At 53.3% G+C, this 17804-nt stretch overlaps 1 protein-coding gene across 5 annotated transcripts in view; it reads left to right on the top strand.

Moving 5' to 3' along the window:
• Positions 1 to 249: 249 nt before the first annotated feature.
• WSCD2 (WSC domain containing 2) overlaps positions 250 to 17804 on the top strand; it is a 116899-nt gene continuing 99344 nt past the window's right edge. The window contains exon 1 of one of the 5 annotated variants that reach the window (XM_078060850.1): positions 250 to 366. The gene's annotated coding sequence lies outside the window, so the exon portion shown is untranslated. Of the gene's footprint in view, positions 367 to 789; positions 1422 to 3411; positions 3499 to 17475; positions 17500 to 17804 lie in introns of those variants that run through there. The other 4 variants (XM_036116706.2, XM_036116701.2, XM_036116702.2 and 1 more) reach the window with 4 other exon arrangements.

A 17804-nucleotide genomic window follows, 5' to 3' on the forward strand; every position in this document is an offset into this window, starting at 1 on the left:
GAAGGTCCAGGGTCCAGCTCCCATACTTTCTAGCTCTGCTAACTTGGGTGAACTTAACTCCCGGGGCCCCAAATCTCTCATCTGAAAAATGGAGTTGGAACTAGCCACCTCCTAGGGTTGTTTCTATGACTTAATGAGATGATGTATTTGAAACTACATTGGCCAGGTGCCTGGCATTTAGGAGACTGGCTCAGTGGTGGTTCTCGTGAGAGCAGCTCCCTTCCCAGAGATTTGCAGGACATCCTTTGAAGGTGGGCAACATCTATCATCCCCACTTTACAGATGAGGCTACAAGAGGTTCAGAGGGGTGCTGAGACCCAAGGTCACAGAGCTCAGAGGGAATCTTCTGCAACAGGCTCAGAGAGGGTAAGTGACCAGCCCAGGGTCACACAGCTTAAACCTCCTTCCTGTTAAAAGGAACACACTAAACACCAACAAACCAAGCTGCCCTTTCGGGGGTATCTACTCTAACACAGCTCGGCGGCAGCAGCAAATCCTCTGCCATTTATCGAGTGCTTCCTCTATGCCAGCCGCATGGCACTTCGCATGTCAATCGGCTCGGTTAATTCTCTAAACCACCCCCGGACGCGGGTCCGCGAGCCCATTCTAGAGACGAGCACAGCGAGGCCGGGAGGCCTGGCGCGGGGCGGCCGGGCTCGGCGGGCGGCTGCGGGAGGGACAGGTGGCGCGCAAGGAGTTAAGCGCAGGCAGTGCTGTGGCTCCGCGCGAGGAGCGCGCCCGGTTGAGGCGCGCTGCTGGCGGCGGCGGCGGGCGGCGGCGGCGGCGGCGGCTGCGCCCGGAGCTCGGGGCCGGAGACTGGAAGTCCGGGCAGCGAGCGAGGCAGCGCGGGAGGCGGCGAGCGCCAGGCGAGGCGGCCGGAGCCCCGCGCCCAGCATCCGCCCGCGCCCGGCGCGCCCCGGCCCTCGCCATTCCCCGGGCCGGGTGGCCGCAAGGGGCCTCGTCGCGCGGCGCGGCCGCCCCCCCCCCCCCCACGCAGTGCCGCCCGCCCGGGCGCCAGGCTCGCGGGAGCCCGGCTTCCACTTCGCGCCGCCGCCCGCCTCCCCGGCTCGCCGGCTGGCGTCGCCACCGCCTCCTCGTCCCCGGCCGCCGCTGTCGCCGCTGCTGCAATCCAGGACGCCACACTCTTGCACTTTCCCGCTGGCGGCGCGCAGGGTGCCCCCTGGCACCAGCCCCGGGGAGCTAGCCGCCCCCGCCCCGCGCCCCCGGGCCCGGCCGGAGCAGGCTTGGTGGCGAGGAAGGAAATCCGGACTCCGCTTTGCTGGATGCCACTGCAGCAGCGGGCAGCCGGGAAGGCGCCCACAGAGCGGGCGCGCCGAGCGGGACGCGCGAGTCGCCGAGGGGGACCCCGGCGCCCGCGGGGCTCCGCTGGCAGAGTTTGCAAGTGGCCGAGACCCCCTCAGGTAAGGGCCGAGGCGCCCGGGGCCGGGGAGAAGGGCTCCGGGGAGGGGAGCGGGGGGGGGGGGCGAGCTGCCGCCAAAGGATTCCTGTCCCCGATCTGGGCTTCCAGGTCCAGCCGCTTCCGCGCAGGCTGGGGGCTCAGCGCCCGGGGCCAGGTGAGGAAGGAACCCGGAGTGGCGACAGCCCAGCGCCGGTAAATGACAAACTTTCTCTCCTCTGGAGGAGGGTGGGACGTTCCGGCTCAGCCAGGCGTCCTTCCTGCGGGCATCCCGCTGGGTCCCCAAAGGCAGGCACTCGAGGCTTCTCAGGCTGAGCTGGGCCAGGGGCAAGGCGGTGGGCCCCTTTAATGTAATTCATGAATTCCCCCTTATTCGGCCGGTTCAGAGTTGGGGGCGGGGGGGGGAGGGGAGAAGGAGCTGGTCGTGTATTTTCAAGTTGGCTTTAGGAGGTGCTTGTTGGGGTGATACCCGGGTGCATGAGGTTTCCTGACACTGGAGACGGCTTCCAGGGCTGCCCAGGGGATGGGCTTTGTGTGGAGTGCTTTGCAGGCTTGCTTATGTCCATTGCGTGCGTGTGTGTGTGTGTGTGTGTGCGCGCGCGCGCGCGCCAGGAGGGGGAGAAAGAACTGGGGACAGGGGGCCCCACTCAGACTGCCTCTATCCAAGCTCTTCCCTCAGCCCCAAGTGGCATCGCTGGAGCCGACTCACCTCCATGGCAGAGACACTAGGCAAGGTGGGGATCACCTCCCATACCTGCAGCTCCTGGAATGAGCGAAAGATTTGGGGGAAGTTACCTGGGCCACTTAATGAGACCATTCAGAGCCTGGGGAGGGACCAGCTTTGTGCAGGAAAGGGGCTGAATGGACAGCTGGATAGAGGCTCTTGGCATCCTCATCTGCAGCTCGGAGTGTGGGTAGTCCCCACACACGCCAGGTCCCTAGAGGCTCTGCAGAGCCCAGCAAATAGCTCATGAGTTTGGCCAGATTATTTCTCCCTCCTAATGAGAAGCATGCTCCAAAGAGGTCCCCTGGTCTCTGAGCCGCCCCTGTGGTCACAGCCTCCTCGACGGCATCGTGCTTTCTCACGGGGGATGCAGCCTAGGGTTGGGGTCATCTCGATGGACTGGTTGGTCAGTAAGGCAGGCAGTGGAAATGCCTCTGACCATGACTTGAAGGTTGGAAATAGTTTGCCAGTCCTGCTTGGGCTGGGCATCTGCCTCTGGGGAATAATGGCATTGCTGTGGGGTTCTGGGACAGTTCTTGAGGTACGAGGTAGGAGTCTCAGGACCTTCTGCCCTTGCTTAGGATTCTGACCTGGGGCCGTGCTAGGAGCTGCTTCCCTAGACTGCTGAGACCTGAGATCAGAGGCTGGTGCTTGATGTCCTGGGGAAACCTCATCTCTGGGTCAGAAGACTGAGCTTCAAGACCACTGTCAATGTGCTGTGTGACTTTGGGCAAATCGCTAGACCTCTCTGGGCTCCAGTTGCTCCTTCTGCAAAATGAAGCGATTTCATGTGTCTTCAGAGGTCCCAGTTCAGACACTCGTCAGCCCTGAGCGATCGTCACAGAGGAGATTTTCAAAATCCTGAAATATAGTTTAGTGTTTAAGAGGCATGGGACTCAGATGCATCTGAGTTGGACCAGTCACTTCACCCTCCAAAGCTCAGTGGGCCTCTGTAAGATGGGGAGTTCATAGTTTCTGTTAGGAAGAGTGTTGCGGGGTGGGGTGGGGGGGCACTAACTGAGATGGTGCTTGGAAAGTGCTTACTGTAGAGGCCGGTGAAGACTGGGTCTCCACGGACATGGGTATGCGGGAGCAGGGCTGTCTGTTTTGTGTGGGAGCATGTGGGTGCTGTTTTCCCCAGGGAGGCTCTCCCCGTCCCACCTGAGCACCAGGTGATCCTGACTGGGGGGCAGGGCCCTTGTTCTCTCCAATCAGCTGACACCTGCCGTCCCCACCCCCTTGCTGCTTCCTCATAAAAAGCTCTGCTGGGCCCGCAGCTCCTAGAGAGGAGCTCAGGGCGGTCAGGGAAGGCTGGATGCGCCCAGCTGCTGCGTCGCCATGACAACAGAAGGTGGAGGTAAGCTGTCTCCATGGCTCCAACTTTGCGGCTGTGTAGGGACCCAGGGCCGAGAAGTTCAGCGTGTCTGGGTGTCAGGCACCCAGGGTGCTGAGGCTGTTGGAGCAGGCAGAGCTGCTCTTCCATACAGGAACGGCTGTGCTAGGGAAAGCGCTGTGTGTGTGTGTGTGTGTGTGTGTGTGTGTGTGTTTGGGATAAGGCAGAGGGTTGCCGAGATTGTGGGGAAAGGCAGTAGATTGTGGTCAGTCTTATTTCTTTCTGAGTGGTTCTGAGGCTTGGGATCTCTGTGTCCCTCCCCAAACCAGGTTCTCCTGGGTCCATGCTGAATCCGCGGGGTGGGGGTGGGGGTGGCGGGGAAGGCAGACCTCATCTTGGCTGTCGCAGAGTGAGTTACCGGGCGTGCAGGCGGGGACTGGGGCAGAAGCAGTTTGGCCAGGTGCTGGCTCAGTCTGTGGGCCGGACTTCTAGGACTCTGAGGAAATGAACGGTTTGCTCTCTTGGTGGAGTAGGATGTGCGTGTGTGCCGGGACACGTGTGTAAATGAGTGCATTCTCACGCAGGTCCGTGCACATGTGTTCATGGGAGTCTGACTTACCTAAAAACCTTACACGTGTGCGCACACATGTGAATAGGGTCAGTCTGGGTGTGCACTTGGGACACTGTGGATTTCTGAGTGTGTGTGTGTGTGCGCGTGCGTGCGCTCACGTGTTTGCGAGGGAACGTGTGCCTGTGTGAGTCAGAGCAACTGTGGGTATGCGTACGCGCTTGCGAGTGTTTGGCAGTTGGCTGTACGTCAGCTGGATGTGTGTCTGTGACAGGTAGGCGCGTGGTTGCACAGGTGCACCCGTGTGTCCGGGGGGCTCTGCGTGCCACAACCCGTGTCCGAGAGGCTGGGCAGGCCTGTCTGGGCACCTGCTTCCGCAGCTGTGCGAGCCGTCTGCACGTGTCTGTGTGGGCGTGTGTGAGCGCCCGCATGCGTGTGCAACGCCGTGAGCGTGAACTTGTGGTATGTGCTTCCAGCCTCCCTGTTTTTCAGTGTACCTCTGTGTCTGTCTGTGCCCGTGTATGCACAGCATTGCACGCTCGCTTGTCTCTGCGTGTGCGCGTGTACCTGTTTGTAACCTCTGCGCGCGTCTCTGTGTCGCTGTGTGTTTTTGGGGGTGTATACCTGTGTGTACGGCAGGGGGGACTTTCTGTGCATCTCCGTGTATGTACCTGTGTCTCTGACCACGCGTGCCTGGCTTGTAGCATTGCACACTTGATTGTATCTCCTTGTGCGTGTTTCTGAGTATTGGTATCTGGTGTGTTGGTTGCTCTGCACATTGGAGTGTGTCTCCATGCGCGTGTGTCTCCATGCACGTGTGTCTCTGAATGTGTGTTTGTGGGGGTTGCGGTGTAACTTTTGTGCATGTCTCCTGTGTGTGTGTGTGTGTGTGTGTGTGTGCGTGTGCACGCCTGCAGTATGTTTGCCTGTCTGTGGGGCGGTATGACTTCTGTGCATGTCGTGTGTGTGTGTGTTTCTGAGCATGTGCATCTCTGCAGGTGAGTCTGAGTGTCCATAGAGGTGCAAGAGCGTGTGGGGGGACGTAGGCTGAGAGCTTCCCAACAGAAAACCTCTCTGAACCTTTAGAACCACTCTTCGCCCCGCTCCTCGGGTCAGGACTGTGTTCATGCTGTGCCCTCGCCGAGAGTTGATTCGGTGATCTGTGCCAGCTCCAGGCAGGTTGTCGGGATGTTGCATGTGCATTTTTCCAAGTGCCTTTGCTCTGAAGCCCATGGACCCCCTGCCCCCACCCAGCTCCCTCGGCACCCGCAGCACCTCAAGCCTCTCTCGCCAAAAGCCTGAGCTCAGGACAGTTGCTGAACAGGCTCACAGATGTTAAGAGCGCAGGTATAATTTTAGGCAGAAGGTCTGAAAATAGGCAGCCTAGGACATGCTGAACATCTCGACAGCAGTGCTTCTAATTAGGAGCAACTTGTTTTCCTTAAATAAACAAATCAAGTGAGGAAAGAAATTGCCCGAGATTAATGGCTCCCCGGAGCAGGTCCAGATGTTGGGAAGATGGGGACAGGGTCCCCGAGGACTGCAAGTGTTAGTACTCGGGGTCTTTTCTAGATTTTGACCAAATGCTGATGAGGCTGAGGGGCCGAAGAGGAACCTGGTGAGGAGGGCAGGGTCGGTGTGGGCCCCCTTTCCAAGGTGCGGCTAGGGTTTGGGTTATTGGGGTGGAGGCCTCCCTGGCCCTCATTGCTCCCTCCTCCCTGCACCCCTGCCCTCGGCTGTGGGACTTTGCCGTTTTTCTCACTCAAGGGGCAGCAGGGTTTATGCCCCTGATCCTCCACTGTGGGTTTGACCGGTGACTGATTTTGGTCTTTAGTGTGAGATGGAAGTGACCTTGGGTTGGTTCCAAACTTAAGTCTTAAGGGGCCCCACCTGTTTCTGCCATGGCTGGGGAAGAGCCCCCTCAGCCTGGCCCCAGAATGAACACGTGTCCAACCACCCTGAGCCCAAACCTCAATACAGAGCCTAGCTCAGCCAAGCCCCTGCCGGCCACAAATAGGTTAGCGAGAGAAATGCTCCTTATTGTATGTTCCTGAGGTTTTCTGGTTGTTACGCACCGTTGTTGTACTTCTAGCTAGCCAGGGCAGTTACCAGAAGTGCACATGTCCTCCCGTTTGGCCCGGGTGTTCATTTAGAGCTGCCTAATGAACACCTGTACTTCTCAGCATGGGGATATCCCCCATCCCTACCTTGCTTTCTGCTCATCCCAGCATCAGCAGTGATGATGATGATCATGTGTAAATGTTTTTGGAGGGCTTACCAAACTCCGTGCCTCATGCCTTGGAGGCAGTTTCTGTTACTGTCTAACGTTGTAATCTGTGAGGCTCAGAGAGGTGAGCTGGCTGGTCCCATCACACAGCCCAGAAGAGGCCTAGCTGGGGTTGCACCCAGATCACCCGATGTCAGAGACCATGTTTTTATCTATGATGTCCTATTGCCCCAAGGCCTAGGCATGTTTTAGCAGAACGGACGGCGTAGCATATATTTGGCATTTTCCGCTTACCTTGCCTGGAGTTTGGATAGGCAGGAAGGAATCATGTCATAGAACTGGGAAGTGTCTGTCTAGACCGAGGGACGATTCGCTCATTCATTCATTTGTGGACAGATTCATTCAACATCAGTGATTCCTGACGATCGGTATTTGCTCAGAACCTTCTAATTGTCCTATTGTGTGTGGGGCGCTGAAGGTAGCGATGGGAGAGACCCCAATTCTGTCCTCGGGAGCTTACAGTTTGGAGAGGAAGAAGGAGGCAGATTAGCCTGGGATCCAGTCCAGTCTTGACCCCTTCCTGGGAGCAGCTTCAACCCTCCTGGACTGCTGGAGGATCATAGGAGGTCATGTTGACCAAGCTCTTCACACGGTGCCTGGCACACAGGAAATCACAATAAACAGTAGCCCCTTCTTCCTCCTCTTCCTTCTCTTCCTCCTCCTCCTTATGGAGGAGACAGTTGAATGTCCTAGCCAGAGCAATGCCGAGATGGGAGAAAGCAGGGCTCACGGGATCCCAGATAGGGTGATAACCATCCTGTTTTGTCTGAAACTGTGAGGTTTTTCAGGATGCAGGATTTCGTGCTAAAACCAGGAGAGTCCCATGCAAACCAGGAAAAGTTAATTACCTCAGTCCTAGAAGAGGTGTTGGACCTCACTTGGAATGACTTAGAACAGGGCTTGGTAAACTGTGGCCCACAGGCCGAGTCTAGTCCATTGCCTGCTTTTATAAATAAAGTTTTATTGGGACACAGGCATAGCCATTCATGTGTATATTGTCTATGACTGCTTTCCGGTTGTAACTGCAGAGCTGAGTAGTTGTGACGGAGTCCGTATGGCCCGCACAGCCTACAATATTTACTATCAGATCCTTCACAGAAAAAAATTTCTGACCTCTGAGCTAAAAAGCCCGGCCACGGTCCTGGGCATTGGCCAAGAGTGATGAGGCGAAAAGTTAGTGCACTTGGCTGAATCACTGTGGATCCGGTGATGCGTGAGGCTTGCATCCAAGTGGTCAGGAAAAGGGTAGCACCTCCAGAGACTTTGTAACTTTGTGAGCTGGGAGAATTCTTAGATAGGGGGTGTAGACCCAGAGAAGGGAAGAGACGCCCCAAGGCCATTCAGCTAGTGGGAAGCAGGTGACTGTGGTCTTAATACCTGGAAATCTGGGAGGACAGCTATGTCCCCCTCTCAGCCCCAACTCCAGCAAATGGATCCTGGAGCCCCAGACAGCAGGAGGGCCTGACCCAGCATACTTCTCATGTCTAGGCATTCAAGTTTCTAGCTCATTTCCCAGATATTGTTATGGTTTGCTGATTCCTTTAAATTCTCTGTGTGATCTCATGAGTACAGGGGGAAGAGAAGAGCCTCTGGATGGGAATTGAAGGATCTGGGTCCCCACTTTGCCACCCATTGACTTTGTGGCCTTGAGCAAGTCTCTTTCCCATCACCCCCCCCCCCAATGATGGCTAGCACTGGTCTGTGGGCGAGGCTGCATGCTGGGTGGGCATGAGTGACTGTAGGTGGCCAGGGAGTCCCCCTCTAGGACACTGATCTGCAGATAATGCTCATGGGTCTGGGGCACTGGGGCTGTGTGCACTGGGCCCTGGCTTTGCAGATTCAGTCCCTGAACCTCCAGGAAGCTGGAGCCACACGACATTTGCCATGATAAACTGTAGAATTACCTGGAGGTGGCAGACCACTCATGTTTCTACTTCTCTTGGACTGTGTCCCCAAGGTGAGCCCCGCTGCGCCAAAATGGCCCTGATGTCTCCCCCACAAAGTGTCCATTGACAAGCCACTGGCCTGGGTTCTTTGTAGTTTGAATGCCTACCTCACGGACAGGGAGAAAATCCAGAATCTCTGGAGCAATCAAAGTTGCTTTCATTTCCATAAAGCTCTAAAGTCTATCACCATAATAACTGCAGACCCTTTGTCCTGGAAACTCAACTATATATATATAAATCAGAACAAGAAGTTCATCCCATTTAATTGCCACACTGTGCATATCAGAAAAGAGCCAACATTTCTCGCTCAGAGCATATTTACTCTTAGTTTGCACACCATTCCGATAAGCTCAGTGACCTGACTTCTCCAGGTTTGCAGCCCTTAGGGGGAGCAAATCAGACCTGTGTGGGATGGTAGAGAAAGCAGAGTGCCCATAGCCAGGAGCAACAATTGACAGCCTGAGAACAAGGCTACGGAGGAAGAGATTCTCAAAAGAAGCACAAGGGGCGCCTGGCTGGCTCAGTGGGTGATCTCGGGGTCGTAGGTTCGAGCCCTACGTTGGGGGTAGAGATTACTTAATAAATAAAGTCTTTAAAGTAAGCATGGAAACAAAAGAATCACAGCCCAGTGGGGAATTTAGCACAGGGGTCAAATGCCTCCCTCATCCCACTAGCTTCTGCTCATCTCAGTATTACAGAACCGTGTGCAGTATTCTAGAACTGCAACAATGTTAGCTCGTGTGTTGGCACCGAAGAACTAAGAACGGGTGAACTCCATTCAGTAGGCAGGGCGAAGGGTCAAGAATAATTCATTGGGTAAATATTTTGATCCCCATGGTTACACAGATACATGTTTCTGTGTCTGATGCCTCGGGTGTCCGAAAATTCGCTTATGTGGAACTCATTGTTTCTCACAGTGTTGAGTAAGTGACATTTTACTGCCCCTAGAAGAGTATCTGGCACATGGCAGGCCCTCAAGGGATGAACATGGTTTGCAATCAGGCAAATCTGGGTTCAGAGGCCAGCCACTTCACAACAGCCACACAACCCATCTCTGGCCTCAGTGTTCTCATCTGTGAAATGGAGACACCTGCAGATGAGCTAAAGCTGCTGCTGAAAACCAAGGCCCCTCTGTGCTTGGTGTCTGGCTTATGATGTTTGCCTTCCGCCTTGTGTATCTCATTGGAGAGCCAGCCACCTGCAGAAACCAGGCTGGCAGGAGCACTGAGATGCGGGGCTCTGGCTGTCCAGTGGCTAGTGTGCAGGAAGGCCCACCAGGACAGGGCACTGGGATGGACTTGGGTGACGAGCCAGCCTCGTAGATGCCACAGCCTCCAAGGAGTACAGCAGCGTCTTTATACACGTCCAGTAGCTTGCCTAACTCTGGTCCAGTTCAGGAGTGGGGACCAAGATCTGGGTCTGCACAGGACAAGACAGGCTTGTGTTCAGATCTCAGCTCTGTCACTCACAAGCTGAGTGATCGTCAGCAAGTTGTTTGAGCTCACCATGCCTCCATTTCCCCATCTGTTAAACGGGCACAGTGATGCTTGCTGTGATGGGCTGTTAACGGGAATCCAGTGAGCTAATGCCCAGTGTATAAGTGAGTCGCAAGGATGATCATCTCAGCCAGAAGACAAGTCATTTTCTTGAATGGGCATAACTTAGATTCCTTCTAGCATTAAAGTATCCATGGGCCTCTGTTCAGGACCAGTGGGGAGATGAGTTTGCCAATTTCTGCATCTACCTCAAACCAGCTGGGGGGGTGGGGTGGGGTGGGGGTGGGGATCTCCGGAAAGTTTTCTCTTTGAACTTGAGCTTTCTCTTCCATTCAAAAACATACTTGGGCATCCATTCATTTATCCAACACTCCTTTATCGGGTGCCTACCTCATACGAGCTTCTATGTTCTGTGCTTGGCCCTGGAAGGTGACTCCAACTGACAAGCCATCCAACTGAAAGAGAGAAAGAGAGAGACCATCTAGAGAGGCACAGTCTAGAGTAGCAGAGCTGGGATTTGGACATGGATCCAAACCTAGAGCCCATACTCTGTTCTCTGCACAGCATGGTCTCATGACTAGGGTGCCATGCACACCAGAAGGCAGACGTGCAAGCTGATTTTGAGACAAGCCGGGAGAGTATGGGTTGGGGTTTTGGATGCAGTAAAGGAAGTCCAGGTGTCGAGAGAACCATGGCCTCCCATCCATCGAGGTTCACCCATTTGTTTGCTCAGCAGATTTTTATTGAGCACTTACTGTGTGCAAGCCCTGTGAAGACTGTGGAGAAAAAAACCAAGATGCTTTCCTGCATATAATTACAACTCAAAGTAACTGCCAGGAGGGGAAGTGTCTGACCCTGGGAGGGCACAAGTTAGGGCATTTGAAAAGACTGCCTCGAGACAGAGAAAAACGAGCTGATATCCGAAGGATGAGAAAGATAAACCAGGTGAAGAATGGGAAGACAGAGGAAGCGGCATGTGCAAAGGCCCTGGGGTGGGAAGGAGAGTGGCATGAACCAAGGACATGGACACTAGGGCTTTTAGTGGAGGGGAGGAGCTAGTACACAATGATGTGGACAATTCTCAGGGCCTTGTGTGCCCATATGTGTTCTGCTCTTTATCCTTCTGGCACTGGAAAGCCTTGTAAGGATTTTAAGCACAGAGGGTGAAATGATTCCATTAAACCCTGGTCAGAGCAACAAGAAAAAACCTGCACCCCCACATGAGGTGGGAGCCCATTGAAATCCCAACAAAGAGGGAGCTGAGCGGACAGCAGTGATTTCAGGATTTCAGCCTCATTATGCAAAACACACAGCCTTCCAAGGGAGAGGTGAGCTTGGGAAAAAAGAGTCAACAAATTAGTTTTTTAATCTGCTTTAAGTTGCTGAGATGCCCTGTCTTCCTTCCGTTGTCACCTGATGGCCTGCGGGCTATTTTAACTTTTATTAGAGAATTTTTTTTTAATTAAAGGAGTTTTTTTTTTCTTTTTGAAAAACAAATCCCAGCCGTGTTTTGATAAGATAGAATTAAAAATGGCACTGGGGAAATGCCACGGAAAGCTTTGATTTTTCTCCTTATGGCATCTGAAGTGATTTAAATAATAATTATATATTTCATCTCAGTGCAGCCTCCCCTCCTCTCTTCCTGGCCTCCCCAGCACACCACAGTGTACCAGCAGCTCTGAACATGTGCTGTTCCTAAAACCCCCAACTTTCGACTCCTAGAGGCACAGGGACAGCTCAGTAGGAGACCTCTAAGATTTCTGACCCAACTGCTTTAGGTTTAGGGCAAATCTCAAATTCATGTGCTACCAATTCACAGCTGTGTGGCTTTGGGTAATTTACTTCAGTCCCCTTAGCCTCCAGTGACTTATGCAAAATGGAAATTAATGATGGTATTTATATTCTTCAGGATTCTTTTGGTTGTCAGAGACAGGAAACCCAACTTAAATATCGCTATAGTCTTATTCTCAGGCATAAAGGGAATATATTGCCTCATGTAACCAGCATCCTAGCTTCAGATGTGGCTGGATCCAAGCGCTCAACAGTGTTACTGCTCGCTCACTCTCTCTTCCTTCTTCACAGTTTTTTGACTCTCCTTTTCTCTGTGTGGGCTTCCTACTCAGACTGGCTCTGGCTGTCTTCTTCTGAGCACAAATGCCCATCAGTAGCTCCATGTTTCCTTTTTTTAAAAAAAATTTTTTTGTTATTTATTTTTAAAGATTTTATTTATTTGACAGAGAGAGAGAGAGCGCGCACAAGCAGGGGGAGTGGCAGGCAGAGGGAGAGGGAGAAGCAGGCTCCCCGCTGAGCAGGGAGCCCGACGACGTGGAGCTCGATCCCAGGACTCCAGGATCATGACGTGAGCCAAGGGCAGACACTTAACTGAATGAGCCATCCAGGCGCCCCAGTACCTCCATGTTTCCATTGTGCCAGCTGCGATCCCAGCAAGTGCTGGAAGTGAGCCGTGGGGCCTCCTGGAACCAATCATCATGGCCCCACTCTTAAGTCACACGACCCCTGGAGCCTTGTGGCAGGTGACTACTCTTTGCTGCTTCCTGAGTCACGAAGACTCATTGTGGGAGAGGGATGGGTTCTCAAAGAAAGATCAGGACCCAGTTAACCGCAGAAGGGGAAGCGAATGCTGCTCAGACTAAAATGACCTCTTGGCAGACTGTCTAGTCCCCGCCAGTGCCGCGAGGCTGAAATGAGATCAAGCGTGCAAGGTGCTTGGTACGTGCGAACTCTTCTTAGCGCTGCCACGGTGATGATCATTACCGGCATGGTGATAATAGAGGCCAGGCAGGGGCTCTGCAAGTAGTTAGGGCACCGGGAGACACCCCTGACCAGAGCTCTCAGCCTGGGCATCCTGGTGACTGCCGTGAACCTTGGACCTGTCACTTCCCTTCCAGCTTTGGTTGCTGAAAGCCATTGTCCCCTAACAAGCCCCACCTCACGCGTCACTTCACCAGCTAAAAGCTGTGATGGCTCAAAGGAGGCTGGAGGGGTTGTATATCTGGGCCCCTCCAGGGGTAGGTGGGTCCCATGGGAGGGAGACAGAGCACAGGGACTGCAGTGAACCAGAGACCAGGTGCCTCGTCTACAGGGGCTCTTGCTTTTAGTCCCTGCCCACTGTTGCTGGGGAGTGCTGAGCCCTGGGTGGCCCCGTCTCTCGATGATTTCTTCCAAGAGGATTCCAAGGTTTGATGCAAAATTCACCCGATTGTGAATGTTGGCCACCAATTCAGTGATTTTAAAGCACAAGACTGACCAACCAAGCTTGTCTGTTGGGTTCATTCGGACCAATGTTGTAAGGTCAGGTGTCGCCAGGGTGGGGGACACAGAGCCTCTTTTGCCAATACTGTAGAGAGCTTGTGTTGTGGATGACCTCAGGAGACACACTGGTCCATTGTTCTAGAAACCTGGGTCATGTGCAGTGTGCTTTCAGCATCCCCTCGGATGGCCGTGGGGGGACCTTTTCACTCTGAGCTGCACCATTTGTAACAGGCTCTGGATTGGATGGACCTCGGTGAGAACGACCGCTTAGAAGGAGTTCATTTTGCTGCCTGAGATTATTAATGTTCTCTCTGATGTCCTGCTTCACACTACTGATTTCCTGGTATAAAACTTTCTCTGCAGAGGCTGAGAAGGTAATTCAGTGGCCATTCCTCCAGGTGAGGGAGGATTCAATCCTGGCTCCCACCCTCTGCTGTGTGACTGAGGGCAGGTCATTGTATCTCTCTGAGTCTCAGTGTTCTCATTGGCAAAATGGGGGTCCTTGGGGGTCCTTGGAGCTCCTGCCTCCTAAGGAGGTGTCAGGCACATAGTAGGTACTCAGTAAAGCTTAGCTTCTCCTGTACAAATGCAGCCCTAGCAACCTGGGGAGATGGTCATGTTCCTTATATGTACTGAGCACCCACTCTGTGCCAGGACCCCTTATCTGTGGAGTCTAGACCCAGCTCTGTGGGCCTGTTTTCCCTAGCTCCTTTCTTTTTTTTTTTTTTTTTTAAGAGAAGGAGAGGGAGAATCTTTTTTTAAATTTTATTTATTTTTTTAAAGATTTTATTTATTTTAGAAAGCGAGTATGTGTGAGTGGTGGGAGGAGGGACAGAGGGAGAGGGAAAGAATCTCAAGTAGACTCTGTGCTGAGTGCAGAGCCCGATGCAGGGCTTGATCTCGGGACTCTGAGATCATGACTTGAGCTGAAACCAAGAGTCGGACACTTAACCAACTGGGCCACCCAGGCACCACAGAGAGAGAGAACCTTAAGCAGTTTCCACGCCCAGCACGGGGCCCTATGAGGGGTCTTGATCTCACAACCCTGAGATCATGACCTGAGCCAAAATCAAGAGTCAGACACTTAAACGACTGAGCCACCCGGGCACCCCTCTCTAGCTCCTTAAACTCACCTTGTTCCCTTCTACCTCTGGGCCTTTGCACACCCTGTGCAATCTGCCCAGCATGCTTTTCCCTCTCTGTCTCTACCCTTCCTCACCTGGTGAATTGCAGCTCCTCCTTTGGATCTTGGCTGAAGCACTACTTTGGAGAATTCATCCGGGGCTCCCTTAGACCTCCCCTGCCATGAGCTCTCCAAACTCCAGATCATTTCCTCAGGGTTTGTGATTACAGCACTGTGTGATGATTTAACTACCGTGTGTCGCCTCTACCCGGATGTCTGTTCTGGGTGGGGGTGGGGGGTCAGGAAGCTATTGAGCTCCCTTCTTGTGCTCACACTCCAGGCCTGCCACATCATGCAGCTAAAGGTTGTGGTTATTAACTGAAATGTAAAAAGGAGGGCTGAGGATCCTCATACACAGCTGGTGGGAGCGTGAATTAGCACAACCGCTTTGGAAAACCACCTGGCAGTGTTTATTGCAGGGGCATGAGACTGCCTCTAATCTGCTCTTCCCCTTTGAGATATAGACTCAACAATAATCAGGATGTTTGTATGTATTCTCTACTTCTTCAACTGTTACTACTAATATACGACTATATGTATGTAATGACATGTGTAATTATGTAATAATATAATAGTGAGAAAACTAAAAACTACCCAGGAAGCTCCATCATGCCATGGAATAGCACACAGTGGTAAAAAGGAACAAGCTACAGCTACATGCCGCAGAAGGATGGATCATGCACAAAATAATGCCAAGCAAATAAGGCAGACATACAAGATCACGCCGTATGTAGTTCTCATTATAAAAAGCTTGAAATAGAAGCGAAACATGAGTGTTGAGGATGCCCACTCTCTTAGGTCAAAACATAAAGAAAAACCAGGGAAAAATGGCCTCTGTAGTCAGGGTGGCAGTTCCCTGGGGTGGGGAGGAGCACGGAAGGGGCTTTTGGGTTGCCCGCCACGTTCTGTGTCTTGCCCTGGAAGGTGTGAGTTCATTGTGCAACAGTTCATCAAATTGTTCATCTTTGTTTTCTGCTGTTATATGGGTCATGGGTCCCACGAAGAGATCCCCTGTGTCCTCCCTGGGCATAGTCCTAATCTGGAACCTACCACTGGCCCGAATGTACAGAGAACCCCCTCTGCCATCTTTTAAGCCTCTCCTTCTAGTGCAACAAATTGCTTCTGGTGCGGCGTATGCCCCTGTCTAAGGGCTGCAAATCTACAGGTGCAAGAACAACCCAGACGGCTTTGGTCTGGGCACAGAGGCCACCTGGCCAGAGGACACAATTAGCCCCTTTCTTCAAAACATGATAAGGATGGAGGGTTAATTGCCTCAGAAAAACTAAAAAGAAAACACGAAAGAAAGAGAAAAATAAAACCCGCGAAGCATTTTCGCGTTTCTAGTTTTGCAGGCCACCAAAAGACCGGGAGATCAGCTGTCCTGGATGGAGGGTCAGATAACAGGGCTGGGACGGCATAAGAATGAGGACCCGGGGCCCCCAGGGGTGGCAGCTGAGTGCTGCCCAGGGTGGGCTGGCCTCTAGGTCCACAAGAATTAGGTCTTTGGTCTTGCCGTCCTGGCTGTTTGCCTATGGCTTTAACCTCCCTTTCTATGCAGACAGGAGGGTGGGCCTGGATCCTGATCTTGAATCTGGGCCCTGGCTGGAAGAGCAAAAACACTATGATTTTTACAGGATCTTGGAGCTCGGATCAGAATGGAACGGGGTCAGGGTCTTCCAGGGGCTTCCAGGAGCCTGGCTGATGGTTTTGGATTATTAAATCCTTGATGATAAACTTCATCCATCCATTTAGGAAACACAGGTAAATGTCTACTCACCATTCTCTCAACAAACGTGGATTGAGCTTACCTTGGACTAGGCTTTGGGAAGCATGAGATTATAGTTGGAGCGACCAACTGGGTTTGGTTTGTCTGGGATTTTCCATTTTAGCCCTCAGTCTAAGCATCTTGGGGACCCCTCAGTCCCAGGCAAACCTGGATGGTTGGCCCATGGTGAGCCAGATGCTTCTCATGCCCACTCTCACGGAGCTCACAGCCTGGTAGAGAAGGCAGGGAATTACAAACCACAAGATGGCATTTCAGTGGAGGAAGCACGGGGTGGCGTGAAAACTCCAAGGGGGCCCCTCACCCAGCAGAGGGTGTCCAGGAAGGCTTCCTGGAGGAGGTGACATCTAAACTGAGGCCTTCAGGAGGAACAGTGTTGGGCAGGAGTAAAAGGTGGGTGGTGGTGGAGGGAGACAGGGTTCCTGACAGGTGAGAGGCGAGAGCCTGGTGTGTTGAGGAGGTAAGTCAGGTGCACTGTGGCCGGAGGGTGGTGGTGAGAAGGGTTGGGGGAGAGGCAAGGGGACCCGGAGGGCTCATGTCACGGTAGGAACTTTTGGGCATTTGGAAACCTTGTTGGGGGGATAGAGAAGCGAACTGGAGGCACCGAGTTTCTATTTAAAGTTTGTCCTGGGGCCTCCTGGGTGGCTCAGTGGGTTAAGCGTCTGACTCTTGATTTCGGCTCAGGTCATGATCTCAGGGGTGTGAGCTTGAGCCCTGCATCCGGCTCTGCGCTGAGTGTGTAGCCTGCTTGGGATTGTCTCTGTCCCTCTGCTTCTCTCCCTCTGCCCCCCCAACCCCTGCTCTCTCTCTCTCTCTCTCTCTCTCTAAAAAAAAAAAAAGATTGTCCTGCCTGCCGTGTGGAGAAGGGAGGAGATTGGTTGGGGGGAAGAGCTAAGAATGGATATAAAGCGACCACTGGGTAGGACTGCTTAGTAATCCTTCCAGATGCTCAGGCTCAAAGTCTCATCTCTGACTCCTTGCTTCCTCTCCTGCCCAGCAAAGGATCTTCAGTAAATCCAGCTGCTTCTCACCTCCTCCATCCCCATCCTGGCATCCCCTGGCCCAGCTCACCTTTTTCTCCCTAGCCCTTCCCACCTTCCGGTCTACTGTGTGGTCGGCTTATTTATTTTGTTTAATAAGTAAGTTGCTGCTTCCCCCCCCCGCCCGAGAACAGCGTTTCTCAACCTCGAGGCTGTTGGTGTTTTGGACCGGATAGTTCTTCGTGGAAGGGAGCCATCCTTACATTGATGGATGCAGGAGCATCCCTCCCCAGGTACTGTTAATCGAAGGCACATCTCCAGATGTAGGCAGATGTCCCCAGGAGGGGAAGGGGGCAAAATTGCCCCCAGTGGAGAACTGTGGCGCTGCAGAGTCACCCCACTCTTGTCTCCTGTCTCCCCAGTGCCTGGAATGTGAAGCCTGGCTCCCGGTGGGGCTCCCTGAACAGCTGTTGGATGAATGAATGAGTGGGAGGTGCTGGCCTGAGCAGGTAGGGAAGGGAAGGGTTTGGGAAATAGCGTAGGGGTAGCCTTGATCAATAAATAGAGCTGCCATTGATCATAGCGTAGGGGTAGCCTTGATCAATAAATAGAGCTGGCCCCCCCAGTCATGAGAAACCTCTCGCTCTTCGTTATAGTGATGATCCCGGTCCTCTTCATAATTCTCTCCAGGGTTTGTGCTCCTTTCACCATACAGCAGAGGAGGGTCGGAGAGGTTAAGTGATGTGAGTAAAAATCTCACGGTAATGGGTGATGGAACCAGGCAAGAACCTGGGTGGTTAGAAACCAAATTCAG

Source organism: Halichoerus grypus, chromosome 13, assembly GCF_964656455.1.
Source record: "Halichoerus grypus chromosome 13, mHalGry1.hap1.1, whole genome shotgun sequence".
NCBI lineage: Eukaryota > Metazoa > Chordata > Mammalia > Carnivora > Phocidae > Halichoerus > Halichoerus grypus.